Raw genomic sequence first — 20,928 nt, 5'->3', positions numbered from 1 at the left:
AAGACTTATACTTATCGAATTCAAAACTTATTACAAATGTACAGTAATCAAAACAATGTGGAACTGATATAACGGTAGACATATAGATCAATGAAATGAAATTTAGAGTTCAGGGATAAACCTGTACATCTATGGTAAAATCATTTTTGACAAGGGTGTACCAAGACCATTCAGTGTGGAAAGAATAATCTCTTCAACAAAATGTGCTGGGACAACTGAATAACCACATGCAAAAGAATGACACTAGACCCTTACCTCATACCACATACAAAAATTTTTTCAAAATGAATCAAAGATCTAAATGTAAAAGTATAAAACTCTTAGAAAAAAGCATAGATGTAAATGTTTATGACTCTGAATTTGGCAATGGTTTCTTACATATATGACAAGCAACAAAATAAAAAATAGATAAATTGGACTTCATCCAAATTTAAACTTTTATGCATCAAAGGACATTGTCAAGAAAGTAAAAAGCCAGACCACAGGGCGGGGAGAAAATATTTGCAAACTATAAATCTATTGAGTCTTGTATATAGAATATATAAAGCACTTGAATAACTAAACAACAAAAATACCAAAAAAACTCAATTAAAAATAGGTAAGGGACTTTAATAGATATGTCTTCCAAGAGGATATACAAATGGCCAATAATCACATAACATTATGCTAAACATCACTAGTCACTAGGGAAATGTAAATCAAAACCACAATTAGATACTACTCCATAGCCACTAGGAAGGCTACAGTAATAATGATTTTGAACAAGGAAAAATAGCAAGTTTTGATAAGGACGCAGTGAAACTGAAGCCTTCATACATGGTTGGTAGGAATGTATAATGAAGCTGCCACTGTGGAAAACAGTTTGGTGGTTCCTCAAATATTAAACGGTAATTCTGCTCTTAGGTATACACTAAAGAGAACTGAAAACAGGTGTTCAAACAAAAGCTTGTGCAGAATGTTCATATTCATAACAACATTATTCATAATACCTAAAAAGTGGAAACCACCAAAATGATTATCAGATGAAGAATAAACAAATGAGCTACATCCATACAATGGAATATTATTGTCAAAAAATAAAGTACTGGTACATGCTACAATATAGATAGATCTTGAAAACAAAAGGAAAGAAGTGAGACACAGAGAGCCACATATTGTGTGATTCTGTTTATGAGGAGTGAGAACTTAATGAGTATAGAGTTTTTGGGGTGATGAAAATATTCTGAAATTAGGTAGTGGTGATGGTTGTGCAATGTTGTGAATGTACTGGAAGACACTGAATTGTAAACTTTAAATGGTTAAAATAGTGAATTTTATGCAATATAAATTTTTACCTCAATTAAAAAAAATCAGGAACCCATTTAAAATGAAATGTTTCAAATAACAAAAATAAAATAGTGGTTTAAAAATGACCTAAAATCACGTCGACTCTTTCTTTTTGAGTGATAGCATTCAACCAAAACTCTTCATTTTTCCTCAGTAATGCAGCCTTTGCAGTAGATATATGCATGATGCTACCATAATTAACACAATTTCCTTGTGAAATTACATTTGCAAAACTACAGGTATGTTTTTGGTTGTCTTGCATTCCTTTCAGATAGCACACCATCATCATGTATTATGCCAGGAACTGCAATAATGTAATCAATATTATAATTAAATGGTCCCCACTGTAAGCATATATTTATATACTGTGGTGTTGACAACTGGCTTTAAAAGAGCCTAGAGTTTAATAGTTTTGCGCATCATTTACAGTTCCCCTGTACTACTGACATGATTGATTAGCACTACAATTAGAAATTATGTCCTCTGCAGAATCCATCTTGTATTGGAAGAATTGATTATATTTCCCTGGGGAGGTCAGGTCTCATAATGCAAATGTTAATTAATTTTTTTGTATTAAAAGCTAAATACAAAGATTGAATCACTTTTATTAGGAACTTCTTTTAATGAATTCACTGTCCTTTGAACCCAAACAGTTTATCTTTTAGCATATGCATTCTATTAAAGAATAAAAACAATTGATTGTGGAATCATCTACGTGCAGTCTCCCAACTAAATTATATAGGTATGTGGCAATGGCCTGTCAGTGGCTGTTACATTTAATCTCAGGCTGTTAGCAGATTTCCTTCCCTTCATTTTTCTATTTTCTCTCACTTTTTCCTTGAAAAATAATTCAAAAAATAAGCCTGAAAATTAAATAGTATCATTTTATCTTTCAATGTGAGGATTTAGAGGGGAGTGAGAATATATAAGCTATTTATTTCAAATATGTTGTACTAGGAAAGCATCATGTCAAAAATCTTCATGGTGATGTACATGGTAGAACAGCTTGTAAGTAAACTAAAGAATTGCTAGAATATATTTCATAGGTTTTCCAGGTAAGGAAACTTCATGACTCTAATGGAAACCACCTTGTATGCATTTTCATAGAAATTTTGCTGGAAATTTAAATTAAAATGTAACCAATGATGGTTTGCTGTTGACTAGTCTTTGTAATGACCTGGTCTATCTGCAAGGCATGTAGAGATTTCAAACTCTGTTATGATCTAGCATATCTGCGTTAAAAACTCTTTCTTGATTAATTTGATGAAGCATACTTTGGATACCATATCATTTAAGACTGGAATTCTGGGACCAAAGGTATCTTATGCAATTCTCCCCATCATGGGATCATTGTGATAGTTTGTTTTCTTAATATTGTTCCTGTCTTCCTTCAAAAAGTTATAGTAAGCCCGCAATTAGTTTGAAAAATCTCATTAGGTATCAAATGAGAAAATCATTAAATGCGCTTCACTGCAGAAAGCATGCCACACTTTGAACTAGATTACTTGGAGTGTTTCACTTCAGAGTCCAGTGCTAACTTGAGTTTGCAAGAAGCAGAGCATTAGAGATTTCAACAAGGGGCCATCTCTCATTTCTGAAGATATGTGGTCTTTGGCTTATTTGTGTGCATGGATGGCAATAAACAATTTGGAAACTCAATTTTGGGTTAATTACCTCAAGGCAATTTTCCCTGGGCTGTATTATTGATGGCTCATAGAGTTACTTCTCTGATACCTCCATGCCAGAGCCTAGCTGAAGCAAAATGGCAACTTGGATGGGTTATCCTTAGTGTTATTCTCTCTATCCACATTCTCCTCTCTTTTGCCATCTGCTCTGACTTCTTGTCTTGGTGTCTAATATCTCCTGTTCCTTTCTGACTCTCCAATATAATGCCCTAATCAGACACATTTCATCCAAAGAGTGTATGATTAAAGGAAACCAGAAAATCTGCACCATCTATCCCCACCCCTAATCTTACAATGCCCAAAGAAGGGGAAAAAAGTCTTAGCTTTCCAAAACGTGATACTATATGAAATCTACTTCATAAATTCTGAAATACAAAGCAGGGTTTTATTTGCTTTCCATAGTAAATAATTGCATATTTTCAACAACAAAGGAAAAAAGTAATTTTAAAAGACATTCACTCATGTCTTTAAAAATCACTGAAAACATTTTCAGTTTTCTCTGGTTTCCTTACTCTAAGGAAATAAGATTTCTGCCTGATGGGTCCACTCCTGGTGTTTGGAGGATCTGGGAATTGGGCAAAAACAGGCAGAGAGCCCAGATAATTGACTTAACTCATGGAAAAACTGAGGCATACCACCAACCAATGAGTGGATAAAGGAAATGTGGTACATATACACCGTAGAATACTATTCCACCATAAAAAGGAATGAAACATTGTCTTTTGTGGAAACTTTGATGAAGCTGGAAGCCATTTTTCTAAGTGAAGTAACTCAGGAATGGAAAACCAAATGTTGTATGTTCTCACTTATAAATGGGAGGTAAGCTATGAGCACACAAAGGCATAAGAATGATATAATGGACTTTGGGGGCTCAAAGGGGAAGATTGGGAGGGTGGTAAGGGATAAAAAACTACATGTTGGGTATAGTGTACACTGCAAGGGGGATGGGTCCAAGAAAATCTCAGAAATCACCGCTCTAGAACTTTAATCAAAAACCACCAGTAGCCCAGAAACTATTGAAATTAAATATACGAGAAAAAATCCTGAGGCATACAGAAGAAAGATCAGTGATAAGAAAGCCTCCAAGAGTGGGATTTATAAGAACATCAAGGAGCTTGGAGTTGTGGAGGTGGGGGTTGCAGTATATTGGGGTAGCTGTGACATGTGAGTAAATGGAGTGAAGAAGATGGAAATGAGGATTTTAGAGGAGTTTTGCTTTACATTACAAATCAGCTTTTCCTTTGATGCCTTAAAAAGATACTGAAGTAGGTTAAATTTTTTTAATGACTTTGGATGCTGAGCTGCTGTGTCTTTGTGAATGGCACCCATCGTAGAGCTGGGGCCACAGATGATTCTTTTACACATTCCACAGATAGACCTATGAGCACCCTCTTGTGAGAAGATGGACTGCCTTTCTAGGCATATTTTGTTCCATGCCACCACCTTACTCAAGAATTCTCTTGAGCTTCTAATGCTCGAGTTTCTAATGCTCTCGAGTTTCTAATGCTTTTTCTTGATCAAAATTACCTCTCTTTTGGCCAGTTCTCTTGAGAATGTGTTTTCTACTGCCTACTTGTTGAATTAATGTATACTGATGGTTCTAATCAAGGTGACACATTTTCTACCATATTTGAGTTTCTAGAAAATATGACTCTACTCGAAGGAGGAAATTGTGGAAATTCTAGGCATTATGATATGTCAATGACACTTTTTTCTAACTATCGAAATACTTCAAATAAAAATATACGTTGTATATTTGCTTCCACAGGTTTTTTCTATTCTGTCTTCAAAGAAATTTGTTCCCTTCTTTATTCAGTAATTAGAGAAGCTATTAAGTTAAAGTCAGAGTAAGAACAGAATCAAGCACGTGGCCAAAGTGTTTGCTAAATATGGAATTTTGCTGAGCACTAGGGTTACATGGAATGCAAAAAGACAAGGTTCCTAACCTCAAAAAAATTGTGGTTCAAATGGAAATGACAAGTAATAAAAACATAACCACACATATAAATGTATATTCATGTCCTATGCTAAGTGCTATGTAGAAAGGAGATAGAGTGCTATGAGAACATATGACAAAGGACATTTCCTAGGATGGGATCAAGGAAAACTTTCCAGAAGGGTGACAATAAAAGCAAAATATTATTTGTAGGCATTAACTAAGCAAAGAGGATGGGGAAATAGTAGTCAACCACACATAACACCATGTGCAAAGGTCCTGAGGCAGGTCAGAGCATGAAACATTTGTTTAAGAAGCGGAAGGTAATCTAGGCATGGTGGCTCATCCCTGTGATCTTAGCACTGTGGGAGGCTAAGGCAGGAGGATTGCTTGTGTCTAGGAGTTTGAGGATATCCTGGCGTCATAGTGAATTCTGTTTCTACAACAAATCAAAAATTTACCACATGTGGTGGTGTGAAACTGCACTCCCAGCTACTCAGGAGGCTGAGGTGGTAGAATAGCTTGAACCCGGGAGATCGTGGCTACAGTGACCTGTAACTGCACCATTCCATTCAGCCTGGGTGACAGTCTCACAAAAAAAAAAAAAAAAAAAAAAAAAAAAAGGAAGTCATCATAGCTAGAAGACTTGGAAGGAGGTAGAGAGGATGCAATTTGAGCTTGAAGAGGCAGAGCAGGCAAAATCAGGTTGGGTTGGTGGGCTGTGTTAAATATTTTTTTTTGCATAGAGTTATGGAAAGCCATAGAGGTGTTTTAAGCAGGGAAGTAGCATGATGAAATTTGTCTTAAGAACTTCAAATGGAGAGGAATGAATGCTGGAAGATGAGTTGTAGAATATCGCCATGATCCAGATGAAGTACAATGGCAGTTTGATCTAGTTTTGTAATGTGAGTGACACAATGAAGGGCAGGCTTGACAGATATGTAGGAGATAAAAATTTATAAGACTGAATAGTGATTGCACATGGAAGTAAAGGAGAAGAAAAAGTCAAGGTTAACCCTCAGGTTTTTGTTTTGGCTTCTGTGGCTGAACAAAGAATGAAGCCATTAATCAAAGTGGAAAACAATGGGAAAGCCTAGACTCGGGTGGAAATGGGAGTAATGATAGGGCAAGAGCATAAAGAGATCTATTTGTTCATGCTAGAGATTGAATTGCTTTTGAGATACCCAAGTTGAGACGATAGCATCTCTAAAGTGAACCTAATGATAACTGTCTGACAGGGTGGCTCTGTGGATTACAGGAGAGAGTGTCTATAAAATACAGTTCCTGTCACATAAAAGGCCCTCAGCAAAGGTGAGGAGACTACTGGAGTGTGACATGTGTGTGCAGTTAAGCTTGTGTGCTTGCATGTAAATAATCAAAATAATCCTCTCCATTTATGTTTTAACTCAGCCAATATAAAGCTATTATATAGAGGATAATTCTTGTGTTTCTTATTAACCTCTGAACTCCTAAGTAATTTAATTCCAAACACAAGATAGACGAGATTAAATATAGCCAACTTGTGTTATGCTATTTTATCTCTGCATTCATTTGAGCCTATAAGTTCACAAAGTCAGGAAAAAATGGCATCCTGGTTTTAAATAATTACAGTATTTTAACTTTAATTTAATTACAGGGCATTGAACAGTAGACCTTTTAAAACTATGTAGTGACTTGCCTCAGTGAGTTAGACTAATCAGCATATCTCATTATACTCAACACAAAAAAGGATATATGTCTTCTGCTTTATAACACATTCCTTCAATGAGCTCCCACGGTGCTATCAAAACTGATGCTCAAGTGTTTGCAGAGCTAGATGGTTTTCCTTTAAAATAAAAGTCCTCAAGTGTAAAGTTTTTCAGGAAAGAGCTGGGAGAAAGAAAGTTGGTGAACTGAGAAACAAGCTCTGTCCTGGCAGCATCTAGACTCTGTAGGAGCCACCAAGCACTGACCCCTTGGTTTTTTTTCTGACAGATGACATAAAGATGATCGATGAAGAACGTGGATGGAGAAATAATATTAGAAAACTCCAAATGAAAATAACATTTCAGTGAATGTTCAATTGATGTTCCCTTACTTTTCTACATCAAATATTTCTACACAAAGGGATATTAGGTGTATCTCCTTTTTAAAGACTGAGACCAGCACTTTGGGAGGCCAAGGCGGGTGGATCACGAGGTCAGAAGATCGAGACCATCCTGGCTAACATGGTGAAATCCCGTCTCTACTAAAAATACAAAAAATTAGCCAGGCATGGTGGCGGGGGCCTGTAGTCCCAGCTATTCGGGAGGCTGAGGCAGGAGAATGGCGTGAACCCGGGAGGCAGAGCTTGCAGTGAGCTGAGATCACGCCACTGCATTCCACCCTGGGTGACAGAGCAAGACTCTGTCTCAAAAAAAAAAAAGACCGAGACCAATTTTGTATTATGGGAATGTTGAGAAAGCTTTACTCAGCTACATCAAGATTTTTAAGATTAAATGGATAGGTTTATCCCAAATAAAACTGATTGCCAAAAATTAAAAAAAAAACAAAACAGTTTTGACCTGGTCCTCAAATTCTCCATCTATCTAACTGATTAACCGTGTAAACACTGAGTGGGGGTTGGGATGGGCAGAGGGTGAGAAGAGCTAGGGTTCAAGTTATTGAATGAAATTTAAAGAAGATAAATTAGGTTAAGTAATTGGACAGTGAGAATGACTGGTCGTGTGATTTTCATCTTTATTGACTTAATTGTAGGACAGAACATGAAATATTTTGGGCAGTGAAAATGCAGGCTGCGACTTGAAAGATGGCCAAGACTTCAGACCCAAATGGCTCCAGCCCACCTACAAGATGGTGCAAAATAAACCTGTAGTGTTTAAATGGATGACGTACCAGAGCAACTGGGTCATGAGTATCAAATAACAGGCCTATAATCCCCAGAATATTAAACAGCACTGTGGCTTTATTTACCAATGAATTGCAGGAGATGGTGAGGCATCTGTGGTTTGGATAAAAATACACCACTTCTTTTTCTTATCCTGCTTTTAATATCCCACATCCATTAGACTTGGTTTGGGCTTAGAGTTGCTCGAGGCTTCCAAAGCTGCCGTAGTGGAAAAAAAATACATTCTACTTATGGAACCACAGAGGTGGGATGGTGGTAAAACAGGCCCTGCACACTTCACAAAGAAAGCTCTCTGGCTTTCTGCTACTAGATATTTTCCATAGCCACCTCTTGAGGAGTCCTTCAGTAACCAGATCTTGGAAACATTTTTGCAGAATTACAAAAATTTGGAGTGAGAATTGACTTCGTCTCTTCTCTTTTACTTTCATCTGGCTTCCTACACCTAGTGGGTTTTCAGAATAACACACATAGTTAAAGAGAGCTTAGTGGTAAAAAAAAAAAAAACCCATATTTTCCACACAGAGTTTGAGATACCATATATTGGTAAGTATGTATTTAAGTATGAGTGACAGTCATTCATTCAATTCACCTCAATTTTCAATGTTTTACTTCCTGCCTTCTTTTTTCCTAGCTGTGCTCCCAAGCCAGGTAGAGAGACGTTTCCAGAACTTCATGTCTTTCTTCCAGTCCTTGTTTTCCCCCAACTCTCTTGGGTGGGCACTTCATTCTCTGGTGAGAAACAAAATAAATTTCTTTCTTTTCGAGTTCTCCAGCATCTTTTCTTGGTTCAGCCTGTATTATCCTTTAAGTAGTATTCTGTGTTTCCACTGACCATGCTCCCCCAGTCTCCGTGGAAACATCTCTCAGAATTTCTTGCTGTCTTTGGACATTTTCTGTCAGCCTGGAACTTTTTCCTATATTTAAGCCTTTTCTCGTTGATTCTTGCTAAGTCTAGTGGCCAGTTAATAGATTCCTTCTGGTTGATCTTGCACCCTTTCTAATTAGATCAGATCTTACTTCTGTTTCTGACAACAGTTTTCCTGTTGCTTGTCAGTTTCCAACATCCTTTCTTTCCTCTTTCATTCACACACACATGCGCATACACACACACAGCAGTCAGCATCAGCCAGAGCATGCCGTGCCCTCAACTTGATATTTTTGAATTCCCATGTTGAAGCTTTCATCCCCTGGCCCCATTGCTCTGCGTTCTGCCCTGGCATTTCTAAAACTATTTGGCATTTGATAATTTCTTACATGCACAATGAAACAAAAAGAATGTGTGGATGAAGTAGGCAGGGGTCCCACTGCTACCAATCTGGTGTGATTTTCATCTGCCCTGGAAAGCATGACCTGGTAGCTGAGAACGTGTGCTGTTTGCACCAGGTGCAGCCAGAGGCATAGAGAACAGAAGTAAGAGATCTCACTCCAAGCAGCAAGGCACCTGTCAGGGATATAAATATTGCAACACCATAGTTGCTTGATTTTTAGGATTGTTTTGAATTTTTGTGGCTGTCTTTATCAAGCCAGAGTAGCAATGACTTGTTAACACCATGTGAATATATGACGAGATAAAAAAGCTAATATGAAATTTGTCATCCTGCACAAATATAATGACACTTCCATACCAAAGTGATGACTGTCTGTTTTTTAAAAACACCCACACAAATAGAGATACAAGTCATTTTCTTTTATTTTTTCTATTCCTCATCTTAAAAATGTTCTAGTTTATGTGACAGAGAGATAGTTATTCCTATTTCAAATTTATAAATCGAGGCTCTAAGGATAAGTTTATATAGGTGAAAAAAAATTCTCCTTTTAAAGCTTGTGCCAAAGAAATAATGATATGTTTTCTGCCTCTAAAATAAAGATGTTTAAACATTATGTAGTTCTATTATGTGCTTCAAGTGCTTACTCTGCTAGGAGATTTTATTTCTTATTCTATTCTAGGTATAGAATATAATAATTATTTCTTATTCTATGCATAGAATAAGAAATAATATCCCCTCCTAATGTCTCCAGTATTTATGAAGAAACTCTCAATTTTTTTAAAAAAAAGTGCCTTAAAGACCTAGGTGAACATTTCTTTGGTAAACATGGGCTCTGAACTGTGAGCCCTGAGACTGAAGAACTGTTTCAGTCAGGCACAGCTTACTCTGCTCCTGTGTTGGGAACAGAGCACAGGTGCTGCTGAGGCGGGCCAGGAAACTAGGAGATCAGCTCTCCTCAAGTGGTACTTTCTTAAAGATACAGTGCATCTTAATCAATGGAACCCTGCCCTCAATCACTGGGTACCACATGGCACCTTTTGCAGAAAGAACACCCTATTGTCTGATTGTGAACACAGAATACAAAGGGATGTCCAATATTGCTCCTCTCCCATCCCAACTTGGTTTCCCTTTGCTCCAAACAGAGTTGGCCTTTATGCAAGGAAAACTTGAAGTCCCCTCTGCCTTGGTCTCACTCCTACTTCCACTTTTATCTCCTACCCCCACCCCAACCAGTATCCTTGATCCAGCCTTCCAAGATCCCACGGGGTTAAATCCAGAGACAACATTTTTCTGTATACTCCCATTTTAATGTGGAGCGACCAACATCAGTGGCTCCTGGACATCCGTAACAATGACAATCCATCTCTCATCAGCCCTATCTCCTCATGACGTACAACTTGGATGTTAAAACTTCCCCTTCCCTCCAGGTGTGGGAATAAGAAGCAAATGAGGGGGGAAGGGGAAGACAGAAACCATGATGTTACTGAAGGCATTAACTTTCATCCCAATAGCCATGAATGTGAGCTATTACTTTTAAAATTAAAAGTAATAATAAATCAATCTATTTGTGCATTCATGGGATCTTAGTTTCATGGGAAGCCTTTTCTGTGTGTTTGTTCTATTTTCATTTTTGATGTCTGCCTTTTCACCAGAAAGCTACATCTATTCCTTTGCTCATAAAGAAGCGACAGTTGCAAGAGACTAAATCATTAGTTAAAATCCGTACCATGAGTGATTTGCAGAATTGGGGTTAGAATTTAGAATCCCTGGTGTGTACTAGGTATTAGCCCAGGCAACCCTAATTTCAGACAATTCCCTTCATGGTTAGCTAAATTTTATGCTAATTCTCATGACATCTAATTTGTGAGCAGCCCAAGAATATAAGAAAAAGTCCTTGACCCACTTAATAAGCCCAACTAACTGAAGCAAATAGTCGTGGATGCCTTATAATCTGTCTTGTGTAGAACTGAATATTTCTAAGGTGAGTAACCAAATTCGACTGAACTTTGAGTCTTAACCACAGCTCAAAAGAACAGGTTGGATCCGCTGCTGGAAAAACTGGTTTTGGGCAAGATGGATACCTGTGCCTTTGCCTGGGGAGCCACACAGAAGCAACAGTAGGTAGAACAAAAGTATCTGAGTGTGGTTAGTTGGTCTCTATGGGTCTAGCAACCCTTCACGTGGTCTGCAAGCAGTTTGATGGTTTCAGAGGAAATGCGAAGAAACGATTTATTCACACACATTGCTGAATTTGAAAGAAACGATTAACGATTATATTCTGAAAGAATCTACTTATTCTACAAGGACCGCCATGACTCTTCCTGCAGGTTCATTCAGGGAACAGAGTTATCTTGACTAACTCATTATTGCCTCATTTGCATATTGTTATTTACATTTGTTACTTTTCACATTTCATTGTTACTTTTCTAAGGTGTTATATTCTTGATTCACAGAAATGAATCAGTAGCTCAAAAGTCGTTAACCGAAGCATGAAAGTAGTGATGAAAATAGTAAAGCAAATACCACAACTTCGAACAATGTTGTAAATATAAATAGTGAACAGGGCTTGGACGTGAATATGGAATTGATTCTGCATGTGCTGAGATAACTGAGTTTCTATATGTGATGAATTTTCACAAGCTAAAAAAGAAAAGTGCAAATAAGAACAATGGATGTCTAAAAATCTGATTTTGTTGAACCAAGCTTTTGTTTTTTCTTAAGATTTCAGTGTTTTATTGGATATGAAACTTTGTCAGATAGTAGCACGGAGCCACCAATTTTCAAATTTTAAAGTATACTCACCACACTAGGAAGTTTATGAATATTTTTTAGAACAACAATAAAATGATGCTTTCCAGCATTCAATGGATACATTTTCTTTTTGAAGGCGGAGAAAAGACCATCCAGAATTGCTTTCCTTATAGAAAAAAAAGCAAAACGAAACAAAAAACCAAAAATCTTGTTCCAGTCACAGTATACTGACAAGCATATAAAATTTAATGGCAATATTATGCTTGGAGAGAAAGTATTATGAGCTTCTGGAAAAATCCTTTTATGAAAAGACACTGTTGGATGTCAACGGCATGGTAGCAGATATTTTGCTTCATAATTATTTGACACTAGTGATGTGCAGAATGTATGAATCAGCTCTTGTCTAATAAGCAAAAGATACACAAGAAAATAGAGCAAACATTTACTGAAACTTTCCACTGTACTCTGTACCTCAGGTGTTCTATCTCATTTAATCACCCCCCAAATTCCAAATTCTATGAAGTAGGCACTATTCTCATCTCTACTTGACAGCTAAGAAAATCATAGCTCGGAGGAGAAAGTTAGAAGTAGAACTGAAATGCTTGACCACTAGGGCACCAAATCCAGAGCCTTTGCAATCATATTCCACTGCTTATGGGGGAGAAAACTCAATGGCTTTTTGTTTGATTTATCACCAAAAAATGTGCTAAAGGGGCAAAGGTATTTAATCTGAATGGCTTGCAAAGGTGCATTGGGATCAGTACTGAAGAAAAATACAATTATAGAACGCATCTCAATTACTAAAGTATACTTTTCCAGCTTGGGTTCCCTGGGAAGCAACCTCTGAGAAGAAAATTAGCATTCAGGCTATCTATTAGTGAATGCTCTTGGGACTGATACCTATGACATAGAAGGGAAGAGACTGGCATGGGGCAGAGGGGGAAGTTGAGCAGTGCCATTGAAGGCCTCACTGACTTCTTGGAGAGCCCTAGAGTAAGAATGGTTTTTGAAATTTTCGTATGTTTGAGCAAAGAGGTTTCATCTTTACAGCCCTGTGAGATCATGCATTGGATGTGGAGGGCCCTTGGAAGGAGATGTCACCTTCAGCAAGGCGGAGAGCTGACAGCTGAGGGTTATCTATCTTCCAACAGTGATCTGAGCATGTGGATGAAGAAATAATTCCCTCCAAAGGGGCATCTCCCTAGACCATCATCCACAGTGCTCTAAGCAGAAAAGGGTGGTGGGTTGAGTTCTTTGCTTTTCTACTCTGGAATGTTCTGATTGTTGGGGAGAAAGTACACAAACTTCTAAGAAAATCTATAATGTTAATGGGCCAGTTAAAAGTTTAGTTAATTTCTATGGGTCATGTATATTGTGCAGCTCAGCTACATTCAATATCTAGGATAGTGCAATCTTCAGGGCTGATATACCATCTATTTTAGCTGTATAATAAATATCAAGATTTTTTTCAAAAGCTACAGTTGAAACAGAAACGATATAATTACTAACAATTGGTGTATTTTCTAATTAAAAATGTTTGGTTTTTGCTCAGTGCTAAAACACCCAGTGAGGTGTGATTGGGTACACTGTGTATGTATCCATAAACTACAACAGAACATGAAATATGCAACCAAAGATGGAATTTAAAATTCATTTGATGGCCGGGTGCAGTGGCTCACGCCTGTAATCCCAGCACTTTGGGAGGCCGAGGTGGGCAGATTACGAGGTCAGGAGATCGAGACCATCCTGGCTAATACAGTGAAACGCCGTCTCTACTAAAAATACAAAAAAATTAGCTGGACGTGGTGGCGGGCACCTGTAGTCCCAGTTACTCGGGAGGCTGAGGCAGAAGAATGGCGTGAACCCAGGAGGCAGAGGTTGTAGTGAGCCGAGAACGCGCCACTGCACTCCAGCCTAGGCAACAGAGCAAGACTCTGGCTCAAAAAAAAAAAAAATTATTTAATATTATTTCCAAGTTGAAATATTCAACCTTCAGTTTTTTAGAGTAATATGCTTTGGGAAAAAGCAATCTGTGGTAAAAATAAATATATAAATAAATAGCTCTAATTTCTGGATCCATGTTTTATCTGAATTTGTGGAACTATTTGAGTTTAAACAGCCCATATTTGTGAATGAAGATTATCCAGCTTAATAAAAATAAAGTGTAAGGAAAGAAACTTACTGAGAATGTAAAAGTGGGCCAATGGCTGAAGATCTCTTTCACTACACGGAAGGCACAAATACTGGAAGAAGAATTCCAGGAGTGTTCACTCACTGACGAGAAATGATTATCATCATTATTCTTAATTTTGAAATATTGAATTTTTAGTCAAACGTCTAATTGTAAAACACATTTTTAAACGTAGCCTGCCAACGTGTCCAATGTTAGTTGAAGGACTCTATAGACACAGAATTGCTGAGAAGTCCAATGTAATGGAAAGAAGACTGGATGTTGGGTTATAGTTCTGATTCTTCTACCATAGGGCTCTGTGACTTGGCCTCATCATTTACCTCTGTGGAACTCGCTGATTGCATCTTCAAAATCTAGGAGTTTGTTTACTTCAGTTTCTCAGCTTCAGCAATATTGACATTTAAGGCCAGGAAATTCTTTCTTGCAGGGAGGAGGCTGTCTTGTGCATTGTAGGATGTTTGGCCGCATCCTGGCCTCTACCCACTAGCCAGTCACACCCATCCCTCCCTCCCCACATAATGAAAACCAAAAGTATATTTAGGCATTGCCAAATATTCCCCGGGGGCAAAATTACCCCCAATTGAGAATCACTGGTTTAGATATTTCCAAGGTGAAATCAGCTTTAAATTTCTATGAATTTTATGAACTCTTCCTGACAAGAATGGTTTGTGACTTTAGGAAGCCAGGACTTGATGATTTGGGAAATTCTCAATCTTTCCAGATGGCAGATGATGCTAAAATGAAGAAACTGCTTCTGAAAGCATAGCGTGGAGAAAAAGCCAAGGATGTGACTGCAAAACATTTTACTGAAACCTTTTACTGAAACTCTGAAAGATCAAAATGTCAGAGTACTCAGTAACAGGAAGTTAAGGATCATAGATGGTCTCAATCAAACCAGAGGGCCCTAGGAACTGTAAGGGCAGTGTCTCAGCTGTCTCACCAGAAGCCAAAAATAGAAAACAGATTATCCAAGAAAATCTGTGGATGAACCTTTTGTCTAAAAGAGCGAACACCCATGAAATTCATGCATATGAGGTTCTTGAGAATTTTATGGCAGCAGAAACACTGCCAGTTTGGACTGAAAGGCACAGAGATTACAAAGGCTCTCAGATCCAACGTTCTGCGAACAGGAAACAGGGTGATAAAACTACTCAGCTGAAATTGCATGCTACCATTTTCACGAAAAAGGAAGAATAAATCTGAGGACAGAATCAAGAGCACTTGACATCAAAAGAAGTTTGCACAGTTGGATTTCAAAACTGCTTTGCATGGTTGACTACTTTTTACTTTCAATTTTACTGATTTCTGAATCTCAATGTGTAAACAGTTATCTTATGCCTATCATACCATTGAATGTTGGTAGCAGATAACTTGTTTTTTATTTCCTTTGCTCCACTGATGGGGAGAAATTGTGGTCAGGGGCCTCCACTGCAATTGGTTTAGGTGACTGAGACAAGGAGACTTTGGACTTTTGAAGTGATGAGATTTAGATGAGATTTGGGACTTTGAATTGATATCACAATGGGATGAGACCTTGGAAACCTTGAGCTGGTGTGAATGTATTTTGCATTTGAGAGTGATGTGAATCTTTGGGGGCAGAAGGGTGGACTGTGATAAGGAGAATTTCCCGAACCCCCTCACAACACGAGTGTGTTCCATCCCAATCCCTGGAAGCTGTGACTACAATGAGACATTATTTTCATGACTATGCTGTGATATATAGCACAGTTAACTTCAGGATAGGGGATTATCCAAGTGGGCCTGATTTCATCACACAAGCCCTTAAAACAAAAAAGGCAGAATACCCAATGCACAAGGAAGATTCCATGTGTCAGTGCTTGTTTGAAGGTGGAGGGAGCTACCTGAGAAAGGATGTTTAAGGAGCTGTGAGAGGCTCCAGCCAGCAGAGAAATGAAGATCTCAGCCTTGCAACTCACGAAGGAGCCGGATTCTGTCAGCTTGAATGAGCTTGGAAGTGGATTTCTTCCCGGAGCCTCCATATGAGAACTCAGCCTGTCTGACACATTGATTTCAGCCTTGTTGAGCCCTTCTGGACTTCTGACATACAGAACTGTGAGCTAATATGTGTGTGTTCTTGTACAATAAGTTTGTGGTAATTTGTTGTGCAACAGTAGAAAATGAACATATATGGTAAATGTAAACGAACTGCTGAAGAATACCATTTAAAGAAAATAATAATAATACCATATTAGAAGATGGCAATGAACAACAAAAGAAATGATTTTCTGGAACTTAAAACATGAATTTTCAAATAAACAATTTAGAGAAATTGAAATAGACCATGATCAAATATAAAACTGTGGCCTATATTATCAAAAGTGATAAATATCCCTAAGTAAAGATAAATGAATGGAAATAGTGAAATAAATGCAAACAAAAAGCAAGGGTTTGCAATCTATATGTAAAATTAAATAGAAGTAGGACAGAAGTACTAAATGAGACAAAAAGAACGCTTATAATGCTAAAGTCAATAGTGCTCAGTAAAATGAAGCAATTACTAATATCCATACACAAAATACAGCAGCAACCTTTACAAAGCAGAAATTATAGGATCCGAAAGGAGAAATAAGACACGCACCAAAAACTGGAGACTTAAAAATGTGTCTCTCAGTCCTAGATAGATCAAGCAGTCAAAAATTAGTAAGGATCTAAAGAAATAAACTACATAATCATCCGGTGTGTATTCTGGATGTTTAAAAGAAAAAACTACATAATCAATGAAGCTAAAAAGAAACACAATAATTTCAAAAACTGAAACAATACAAACATAATTATCTGATCACAATAAAATAAAGGTAAATAACATAATAAAATCACCCTCCTCCCTTGAAATGTAAAAAATCTCTATTAAAGTAACTCTTGCATCAAAGAGAAAAACAAAATTAAATTACAGAATTTCTAGGAAATAGTATTAATGAAAAGATGATACATAAGAATTTTTGAGCACAGTTAAATAGAGGCAAATTCATAATACTAAATGATTATAACAAAAAATGAAAAATAAAAGTAAGTGAATTTAATGTCCACTTTAATGAACCAGCAAAGAACAACATAGGAGAGTGAAAGGCGGCAGAAAGAAGTGGTTTTAGTAGTAAATATAATGGTAGATGTTAATGAGTCGGAAAAGAGAAAATCAGTAAAAAGCAATAAATCACCTGGCTCATTTAAAAAAACTGATAAAGTTATAAATGATTAGATGTACTAAAATAAAGGAAAAACAACAAAAGAAAGTTCAGAAAGAGCAAAATAAAAAATGACGAGGGAATGAAAGCTATGAAATCACAAGTAGAAAGAAAGAAGGGAAGAGACAGAAAATCATGAGAAATTATGTGTATAATTCTATATGAATACATTTTAAAATCTAGATGAATTGAATAATTTAGTAGTAAAATATAATCTACCTCAAACAACTCTAGTATAGAAAGAAATTCTGAAAAAAATAGTTTTCTTAGAGAAAAAATATGGAAAATTGTAAAAGAACTCAACCATATAAAAGCACCAGGCGAAGTGGTTTCATAGAAAAAAATTCTACCAAATCTTTATAGGAGAGGTAATACAAGTATTACTAAAAATCTTGTTGAATATACAGAAAAAAGAAAATCTTCCAAACTGTTTTGAGATAAACAATGAACAAAAAGGAAAACCATAAACTAATCTTATATATGAAGATTAATGCAAAAATCTTTTAAACATAAACAGATAGATTCCAATAATACATTAAAAAATGCATACATCAGTGCCAAGTGGGGTTTATTTCAAGAATGTGAGCTTGCTTCAATATTAGCAAATCAATAAACAATCTATAAACAAAATGTTAAAAATGTAACTAATTCATATTAACATATCCTGGAAAAAAATAAGAATCATTTCCAGAGGTGCCTAAAAGACATTTCAAAAAAATTCAACACCCATTCCTGATAAAGTCAAGAAATAGATCAGGAATCATAGATACGTTTAGAGTATAATACATATACATATGCATAATTTCTAAATCTGACTCTTATTAATACTTAATGGGGAAACATTAGCAGCATTCTTGCTAAAGCAAGAAAGAAGATAAGAAAGCCTAATAAGCAAATGCTGTTTAACATAGTTTTAAGAAGTATGAGCCAAAGACATTAGATGAGAAAGAAATTAGTTGCACAAGAATTAGAAAGAAAAACTTCTAAAATTTTATATCTGGGCTGGGTGCAGTGGCTCACACCTCTAATCCTAGCACTTTGCGAGGCAGAGGCTGGCAGATTACTTGAGGCTAGGAGTTCGAGACCAGCCTGGGCAACATAGTGAAACCCCATCGCTGCTAAACATACACAAAATAGCCTGTAATCCCAGCTACTCAGGAGGCTGAGGTGGGAGGATCGCTTGAGCCTGGGAGTCGGAGGTTGCAGTGAGCCAAGATTGAGCCACTGCACTCCAGCCTGAGTGGCAGAGTGAGACTCTGTCTCAAAATAATAATTTAAAAATAAAATAAAATTTTATATCTGGAAAACTCAACAGAATACTGGGGAAACTATTACAAACAAAAGAATGCATTAAAAATATCAGGGTATAAAATTAATACATAGAAATCAATACAGCTTTGTATATCTAAAAGTTAAATGATGCAATGAAAGACCCAATTAAAATTGCAGCAGACAAAATGAAATACCTATTCACAAACTTAACAAGAAATGTGAAAAAGCTAAATAAATAATAATAATTAAAAAAACTGAAATATCCCTGCAAGGCTCCATGTTAGATTTAAACAACTGGAAAAATCTATAATGTTCATAGGTAGGAAGACTCAATGTCATGAAGATAATTCTTTCTAGAGATTTTATAAATGTAACACAATTCCAATAAAAATACTAAGAAATTTTTTTAGTTGGTGCTCCCCAAGTTGATTTTAAATTTCACGTAGAAAAATAAACACACAAAAACAGAGAATTCTGAAAAAGGAGAGTATTGGTGGTGGGGATGATGACCAGTCCTGTCAGATAGTTAGATAGACAGATGCTAGAAACTGTTTATGTGAGTATGCCATTAGTGCACAAGTGAAACATAGCACAGAATTGATTCCAATGCACTTAGACATTTGGTATATGATAAAAATGGTATCTCATATCTGTAGGAAAAGTTGGACTTCTTAATTAATGGTGTTGAGACATTTGGAGAAAGATACAATTAAATCTGCACTTCACTTTATTTACCAGCATAAACTCCAAATTATTGAAGATCTGTATGTAAAAACTGAAAGCTTTCAATCCTGAGAGTAGACATGGATAGATCCTTTACACATTAGAAATAAGACCTTACTATGACTCAAAATTCGTAAGCAATTTAAAATAATTAGGTTCAGTTATACAAAAAATCCTTTGCTGAAAATATCACCATATACAAAATCAAAACATGGATTTAAAATATTAGAAATTTAGATTAGAAAAGATTGTTACCACTAAAATAAAAGCAGCTACTAAAATTGAGGAAAATGCGACCAATAACTCAACAGAAAAATGAACAAAGCATATAAACAAGTAACTCACAGAAGAAAAATGGTATTTAAACATAAGAAGATCCTCAATCTTACTCATAAGATAAATAAAAATTAAATGAAATTATCATTTCTCATGTGTTAGTTTGATGAAAATCTAAAGATTTGGAAGTAGAGAATTTTGGCAATTCCGTGGGGAAATAGTCACATTCATATTTTTGGTAGAAATGCAGTGTTGTACAAACCCAATTGAAGGGCATTTGGCAATATCTTTAAAAATTATATCTGCATTTATCCTTTTTATAGCAATCTCACTTCTAAGAATCTAGCCTAAAAATACGCTGGAAAAATATGAAATAACTTATGCTCTAGATTATTCACTGCGACATTTTTTTAGACTTGTAAAAGTTTGAAATCAACCTCAATGTCCATCAATTTGAGACTGGTTGAATAACATATGGTACATTCATATAATATAATATTGTGCAGCTATAAAAAATGAGAAAGGCTTTTATACACTCATGTGGAGAACCAGAATATATTTCTTAAGTGACAAGAGCTAAGTACAGAAAAATATATATGATATCCTACCTTTTGTGTAAGAAAAGGGGTTAAACATATAAATGTAAATGTAATTAGTATATTTGAAAAAAAGAAACATTAAAGAACATACTGAAAATGAACAAAATTGTTACCTAAGCAGGAGGATGGAGAGGACAGTGACAGAAATGTGGCTTCTTTGAATATTGGTTGGTTATATAGCTTGGACTTTAGAATCATGTAAATGTTTTACATACTTAAAAATTTAAATAGATTCAAAAAAAAGAAAGCAATTCTTAAAGATTGTTAAAAAAAGTATAAACATCTGTTACTGACAGAGACACAGAAAGAATATTTTCTTACACATTAGTGGTGTGAATTAAAACATTTTTTAAAGCAACCTGCCTGGCAATATCTATTAAAATGGAATGTAGTGTGTGTGTATGTGTGTGTGTGTGTGTGTGTGCATGTGCCTGTATATGTGTGTGTGTGTGTGTGTGTATGTGTGTGGAACAATCCCATTCCTGGGACTATAACAGAGAAATAAAAACAAAGGATATATGAACATCAGCATTGATTGCAGCAAAAACCTGGAGGTGAAATTCTAGGATTTTATGGCAATGGTTGACAAATTCACAGGGTGTCCACACTATGAAGTACTACACAGCCATAAAAAGAATGAATTGGAACTCCACTGGCAGACTTGGAGAAATTCTATAAATACTTGTAAATAAAAAAGACAAGATACAGAAAAGCAGGCATAGGATAAATCTTATATTTTATGTACATGTATTTATGCATATTTGTGTGTATGTGTGTGCATGTTGTTATATAATCATAAAGAAAATATGGC

Source organism: Pongo abelii, chromosome 11 (assembly GCF_028885655.2).
Source record: "Pongo abelii isolate AG06213 chromosome 11, NHGRI_mPonAbe1-v2.0_pri, whole genome shotgun sequence".
NCBI classification, from domain to species: domain Eukaryota; kingdom Metazoa; phylum Chordata; class Mammalia; order Primates; family Hominidae; genus Pongo; species Pongo abelii.
The sequence above is the reverse complement of the archived record's forward strand: the minus strand, read 5'-3'. Positions refer to the sequence as shown.